The sequence below is a fragment of the Misgurnus anguillicaudatus genome, chromosome 25, assembly GCF_027580225.2.
Source record: "Misgurnus anguillicaudatus chromosome 25, ASM2758022v2, whole genome shotgun sequence".
Lineage (NCBI taxonomy): Eukaryota > Metazoa > Chordata > Actinopteri > Cypriniformes > Cobitidae > Misgurnus > Misgurnus anguillicaudatus.
In genome coordinates, this window is record NC_073361.2 from 8,484,208 (window position 1) to 8,491,845 (window position 7,638).

The following is a 7,638-nucleotide window of genomic DNA, read 5'->3' on the forward strand; positions in this document are numbered from 1 at the left end:
TACAGTATGTCAAACTAGTGTTAAGCAGGCTCTTAAAAATGCAGAATGAAGTTAAAACAACTTGATTTTGCAAGTGAATACAATCTAATATTTTGCATACTATTCAACTCAAGTTGAAATTGTTTAACTTAATTTTAAGTTAAAGTGACATAAATTATATTGATTTGACAAAAATGCTGCATATATTTTACAGTGCAGGTTTAACTTGTCAGCTAAACTAAAACAATGAAACCAGAACAATCTAACCAGCTTGTTAGCCAGCTAAGATCAACAACATTAGACTAAACTAATTCATTCATGCTAAATTAAAGTGCAGAGAGTCATTTTACACAAAATTATTTCTTCTTATTACACGGCTCTCTGGAATGCTTGATTCTGATTGGTCAGGTGAGACATTTGCAGGTTCGTTCTTTTCAAATAATAACCGTTCCAAAGTACTAACGCATCGCCGGTACTACTTGTACGTTTAAAATCCCTCCGCGCCAACAAAGATTACTGTTTGGCGCCATCTTGTGACAAACACTGGACAACCACAATTAAGAATGGAACATTTTGACATTCATTTTAACATGTACGGAAAAAACAAAACGTTTAACAAGCGGATAGAAGAAAGAACAACGACAAGACACAGAGAGCTTACTGAGACTGAACTTGACAAAATAGAGCATGACAGCTACGAAGCCAACACACAAAAAAATACAGAATGGGCATTAAAACTTCTTAAAGACTGGCTAAAAGAGAAAAAAATGGAGACAGACAAGTATGAAGCAGAGGATCTTAATAAGGTATTATGATCATTTTATGCATCTGTGCAAAGTTTCGCAGAAGGATAAAAATGTTAATTTAAAACAAATATGCCAATAAAATGTTTCAAATTCATATTCATGTCCAGTTTTTTTTCTTATGTGGCAATTAGCCGTGTAATAAGCGGGATAATGTAGAGGCAGCCAGTAGTTATTGGGAAATAAGCCCCTTCAGTGTGATACAAGACCCTCCGCTTTGCATCTTGATCACACTGTCGGGGCTTATTTCCCAATAACTTCTGTGTACTTAAAGTGCTTTATTTTCGCACACTAATTTTGTACTTAATATACAAAAAAAAATCATCTTTAGTACTTCTTAAGATTATCTAACTGATAATCTTAACTGTGTACTTCACTGTGCTATTTTGAGACACCATGAATATGAACTAAAATGCACTTTTAACATACTATGTATTAAAAAATTTATTTAGTTAACACTTGTATTAAACTTGAACTCAACTTTCATATAAAGATGGGTTTAAGTTTACTACAAGTGGTACCTAAATACATTTTTTAATTACATTTTTAGCACATTTTAGTTCATATTTATGGTGTATCAAAATAGCACAGTAAAGTACACTTAGATAATCTTAACAACATCTTAAGAAGTACTAAAGATGAATTTTTAGTATATTAAATACAAAATTAGTGTGCGAAAATAAAGCACTTTAAGTACACTATGGAAGTGTACTACTTTTTCACCTGGGCATTTCTTGTCCTTACAGGATTTTTTCTTTAAACCTGGAATATAACATCACATGAAGACACTCAATTATTCCCTTATTATGACAAAAGATAAGCAAGCCTGCCAAAATGAATAGAAACCACAGAAATGTTCATTTCGGGTTTTTACGTCCTCTATTACCTGTACTCAATGTCCTTTAAATTATCAAGGGGGCAAGCATTTTTACAGGACATATTCTTTTATGATGTAAAAGTATTTTGCATAATTCAACCTTGCTAATTTCAACTTTATAAGACACTTTATTCACACAGCACTTTGGTCCCAGAAAATTTCCGTAAAATTGGCAGAGAGTCTTCAGTGTGAACACAAACACGTCACGTATATGTTCTGGGATCGCTCCCGCAAAGAGGACCATTCTGCGTGAACAAGACACAGAAACAATGCCCTAAGGGCCGTGCCGTAGTGAGGACGCATGTGTAATCGCAACCAGAAATTATGGTTCAGCTCTTTGACACAGGGATTTAAACGCAGATCAACATTCCTGACGAGAAATGTCTGCAATCTGCACTGAAGCAGAGATCAGGGAGCTCCTCACTATCCGTACTGAAGCTGAGATCATTCACCAGCATGACAGAATAACGCATCATGCTCTCCTTTATGGGTGTTTCACATGCATGCGTGAGCAGTGTGTGTTTTTTTTGAGGCGACCAGGTTAACAAGTTAAAGCATGCACAGCGCACGCGTCAGCAGCGCGTGCTTGCGTGGCAGGAACGGCGCTGAAGTAGCAGTGCTGCGATGGTTTCGCCGTCGGCTCTATTTTTACTGCGTTGCTCACGCTCAATGAAACTGACAGTGCTTTGTTTATGGTTTAAATGCTTGTGGATTGACGCGAAAAAGTGTCATTTTACCATAACATTATTACTACGCTCGCTAGTACAGTTTATCTTAGCTGTGTGCTCTGCTTCTTATGTTGTCCACCAATTTTTCTGTGTTTTCTCCTGCTTTTATTAATGAAAAGCAATTTAACAATTGTGAACAGCGCTATATGAATTGAATAAAATCATGAATGTGATGTCAAGTGGATTTTAAACAGTCATGAATTTAGCAATTTTAAAGAAAGCTATATTTTTTTTAAAACACACTGTTCACATTAATCCTCATATTTTTTTATAACCTTATACATCTTTAAGCAGATACATCTATAAATCTAAATCTTATGCTTAAACTGTTAAAGGGGAACAAGATTGGTCACATTATGCTGTCAATCACTAAGTGAAACCTTTACTTTTATTGTAAACTTCAGAGAAACAGATAATGTGGCATGGGCTTTTTATGTCTACATTGTGTATTGTGTAAATATGTCTATATCTGTCATTACACAGACCAGAACAGCACGAAAACAATGTGAATTAAACAAATCATTGTTATATAAATTACAGTGACAGTCAAAAAGCGTATTGTATCTACCCAGTCTCACAAAATTATGTACCTATAGTCACATCATTTTTTATTCTTTTTCGTGATGCTGTCACAAATTTCCACGGTTTTTCGTGATTGTGTCACGAATTTCTGTTTATGTTTCATTGTCACGTATTGGTCACTCAACTGCTTTTTCCTATTTTTAAACCATTTTCGCCTCATTTTTTGGGTAAGGATGTCATTTTATGTAAATCTAACCCTAAACCGAAGTGAAAATGGTAAGAAAATATGAAACACGAAAAAATGCAAAAAAAAAAAAAAAAAAAAACGCGGAAATTTGTGACAGTATCACGAAAAATAATCAAAATATTACGTGACTATAGGTACGTAACTTTGTGTGACTGGGCTGATTGAAGAGGTTTTGCTCATAAATGCATGTAAAATAAAGTAATGTGAGTTTGAGATTTTTATACTGTTGGTACACTGCACAGTATGGGCTGCAAACGCAGTCGGTCTAAAAGCACAATGGCCACGCGTGGCAAACGCTCTTCTCACGCACTGCTCACACTACGCACGGCTTATGCCTGCAGTGAGAAATCGTTGTTATAATCTTTTTTTTATAAACAAGAATGCACGCTCAAAGTATCTCGAGAGAGAAATCACGGATAGTAAGCAAATATAAAATGATCCCGGACGCATTTTCCATAATCTCTGTGTGAAAATGCCTTAAATGTCCTCAAAGGACTTGCGGAAGGTAACAGGATAAGGCTGGGACCTTGCACACAGGGGTGCCTTTGAAAAAATATGAGGTTCAGCCCACTACCACTCCCCTACTACTGTTACTACTTATAAAAATGATCTTAGTGGGCCCCAATAGTGTGTGGGAATTGTACCACCTTTCCCAATTACCACCCCCCCATTATTGATGCCCCTGCTTTCACACATAGATCACAATGAATTTGTCAGGTAAGACGATCCCTAAATGAACATCTTTTGTTGTCTATGGAATAATTGCTTTGTCAAAAAAGCTGCGTTCAAACCGCCTCCCAACCTAAATTTAACCAATTAGATGCTATCCCGATTAAAATGCCTAACCTTAAAGGTATAGTTCACCAAAAAATGAAAATTCATGTTGGTCTGAACCTGTATGAGCAGGGCCGGAATGGGTTTTATGGCTTATACCAGCCCACTTTAGTTCATGACTTACTAAAATGACTTACATAAGTCTGCGATAGTGCACTGTTCATTGTATTTTGCAATTCATTGTGTTTTTCAAAAATATCATTTCCAATTCAGTGCAAATAGACTTAACAATTATGATTTTTGCCATAATCGTGCAGCCCTACCATAAAGTATTTTAATACTATTCAATTAAACTTATTCAAAAACTACTGAAAGGGAACAAATGTGTTTTTCGTTTCCCCTATATTTCTATTCTATTTTTTTTTAAATGGTGGGTCTTGAGATGACCTGTTGGGTTTAAAAGGTTTGGAAACCCCCTGATATACAATACACAAGCAAGATTTATCAAGTATGCATGGAAAACAGATCAAAAATCTTATTTTGTGTCAAAAAAGAACAACTATATAACAAACTTTCAACATTTTGTTTTACTTGAGAAAAAATCATATTCATATGAAACTTATTTTTCCAATAAACTGATGAGTTTTGCATCGAATAGATTTGTGTTTATTTTGCAATAGACGATGAATAATGACTATTAGAAGATTCATAGTTACATCTATGACCTAGATTTAAAATAAAACGGTTTGTTGATCCTTTTCCTTTTAGAGGCCGTTCGTATCAAGTCGCGATCAAGTTTATTTTAACTCTTTCGCCGCCATTGACGAGATATCTCGTCAATTAAGAGAAAACGCTTCCCCGCCAATGACGAGATTTTCCGTCTTTCCGCAATACCGCTATTATCCACCAGGTGGCGCAACTTATACAAACCGGAAGTAGCGCCTCATGTGAAAAAGAAAGAACTCTGTGTATGTTTTAAAGATCGCTCTGCATCTGATCTCTATCAAAAGTCCTTCACAAAAATGGAATTATCTCAGCTTTTTGCTCAAAATTGGGTGTTTTTGAAGAAACATACCCATGTTTGAGAGGTGATTACAAGAGAACTAATGAAGGTAGGATGAAACGGGTTCTTTTTGTTTGAAAGCAGAGGGTCTGTTCTTTCATCTGATATATGGTTTGTTTATATATTTAAAGAAGAACATTTTCTGGAAGGCATTAAACTTTTGTGAAAATCATGAAAAATGCTGGCGCTGGCTGGCAATTTTTTTTAAAAACCCTGGCGGGGAAAGAGTTAAATCGACGCGATGCAAGCGCACCCAAATATAAACGCGTCTGAAACAAAACTCGAGTTCACAGGCGAACACTTTGAAAAGCAGAAGAAAACAGCGCGTCCTGCATTTTTCGTGTGTTTTAGATGCGTTAATGGACCCTAATGCAACAATTATTCCAATAACTGGACAGGACTCGGGACATCAACTTCGGCATAAAGCGATGGGGACATATCCCATCCCTCCTATCCCCAATTTACGCGTGAGTGCTGGCAGCTATGGACAGCAACCTTCAACCAGGTGGCATGAAAACACCGGCCCTCATGGCCAAAAAAACAGACCGGCCCACCGGGAATTCTCCCAGCCCTCTCTTTGGCCAATCCGGGCCTGTGTGTATTCTGTCAAACACAAAGAAAGATATTTTGATGATAAGTAACTTCCATACTTCCATAGTAGAAAAAACAAATACTGTGAAAGTCAATGCAATAGCATGAATACAACTCAATAAGAATATACAACTCCCAATAAGACTCAAAATGTCCCCCAGGAAATAATTTGGGAGTAGTAAGCCGACCCTGATTTAAAGCCTGGCCTTTTGTCTACTCTGTCTTTTTTTCCTAAAAAATCAGAAGAGCCAGCACACCACCTTTTCAATTGGCTGATAAAATGCCGTCCGATTCTTGAAAACACTATGAACATTGCTAGTAACCACCCAGCTATCTTTCATGCCTAAAGTGCTATATTATATTTCAAACAGGCCATTTCTCACTGTCAGTAATGCACATCAAATCCTACTAGCCGAGGTTTATAAGATTTGATCTTCTTTAATGCCTTTAGCCACAACCAGCGCTTCGCTACAGGAAATCTCATTTAGCGTTGCTCCTCGTGTCCTGGACTTCGCTCTCAGTGGCTCGGAAATCTTGCGGTTTGCCGGCTGCAAACAGAAAGCAGATATCAAAATCCATCTTGATCTCATTTACACTCCGGTGGTTAATGTTTTCCTTGTCCATGTGCTGAACAGGAGAGAAAACAACTATTTTAAATCTGGAACATTTGAGGTCTTGATTGGGCAATAAATGTGCTTCATACAGTACAGTGTTTTCCATCTCAAAAGAGAAAGGAGAAAGTTTCCAGTCTTACCTCGCGTCACCGTATCCTCATGCGACCTTTCGGTTTTACAGATGCAGCTAAAAACAGCAACCTTCCGTTTCCGAAATTAAAATCAATCAGTCGAAGAAAACAAAGAGGAAATAAAAACCAAGCGGATCAGATGGACAGATTGACATGGAGATTATATTCACAATGCTTTTTAGAGAAACACCTCACCTCAGCCTATACATAATAAACCCGTATATGTTTTAATATAAATATAAATGCAATGCCACGCTCTGTTATACAACACATTTCAGTGTTCAGTTTCACATGTTAAGCTGAAATTCGAGTCACAAGACGTCTGCCACACATTTATTTCTCTAAATGAGAAAAAGATGCACTGTTGTGCAGAGTTATGCAATCATGCCCAGCTTCCCTAAAATCAGGTTTCATTTATCTATAAACAGTAACATTTTAAATTTCTCTTTTTTTAGGCAATTGAAACAACACGTCTTTGCTCTATTGTTAGTTTTTTTTAAACGTTGTTGTTTGGAGAAGAAGTTAAGTCGACTACGACATAATAGTGGTCAATTAGGAGTGGTTTTCCCCTTAGCAAAAGAACATACTCGCGGCAATGAGAGGAGAGCAAGCCATAACGTGACGTACACGTGTTTTCGAGCGTCTCCATTCAGCGTATCCTCAGATGACCTTCCTGTTGTTTTTGAAAAATGAAAATCAACGTCTCCTGGGTTTCATTTACGGCTGCTTTTTATTGTTTAGTCTTTACTGGTCCTTTAAGAGTCGGCAGACTGAATTTTATAAAAGACATCAGCTATTTTTCCCCAACAAAACGATAATGGTTTCATGGGGAAACATTTGTTGACCACACAGGATAGTCTGCTACTACAGTATTGTAAATACGTACTTACAAACAATTTTATATTTCCCAACTGCAAGGAAATATTCATGTATGCAAATTATTAAAATAGTGCTTAAGAATGCATTTATATTGTTTATGTATTTAATACCAGAGTTAAACGGGTAGACTTTTACCAGCATACAATTCATACAATTTAACTAAGCAAATTATGATTTTTATACATTTATATTCCTAACATTAAGTACACTCCCTAGTAAACATCTCTCACTGTACAATGATCAAATAATTGTGCCTTCCAAGAGAAGCGCAGCCTTGTTTGCGGTTTCTGTTTCGTCCTTGAATGGCACCAGCAAAATGGCCTTGCCTGTCAAAGAGTTTGCAGGAGATGCATTGGCATGCGTGTCACCCGTTGACAGCTCCAGACTTACGACGCCGTTACTTTCAGACACACTAGAGGGCAGTGTGTGT

General features: G+C 36.8%; 1 long non-coding RNA gene across 1 annotated transcript; it reads right to left on the reverse strand.

The window, feature by feature from the left end:
• Positions 1–5,012: 5,012 nt before the first annotated feature.
• Positions 5,013–6,646, reverse strand: LOC129425401 (uncharacterized). Its single transcript, XR_008638134.2, has 3 exons — positions 6,339–6,646; positions 5,968–6,211; positions 5,013–5,596 (listed from the first exon to the last, which is right to left on the reverse strand). It is a non-coding gene; the product is annotated as an uncharacterized lncRNA (long non-coding RNA).
• Between the last annotated feature and the right edge of the window lie 992 nt (positions 6,647–7,638).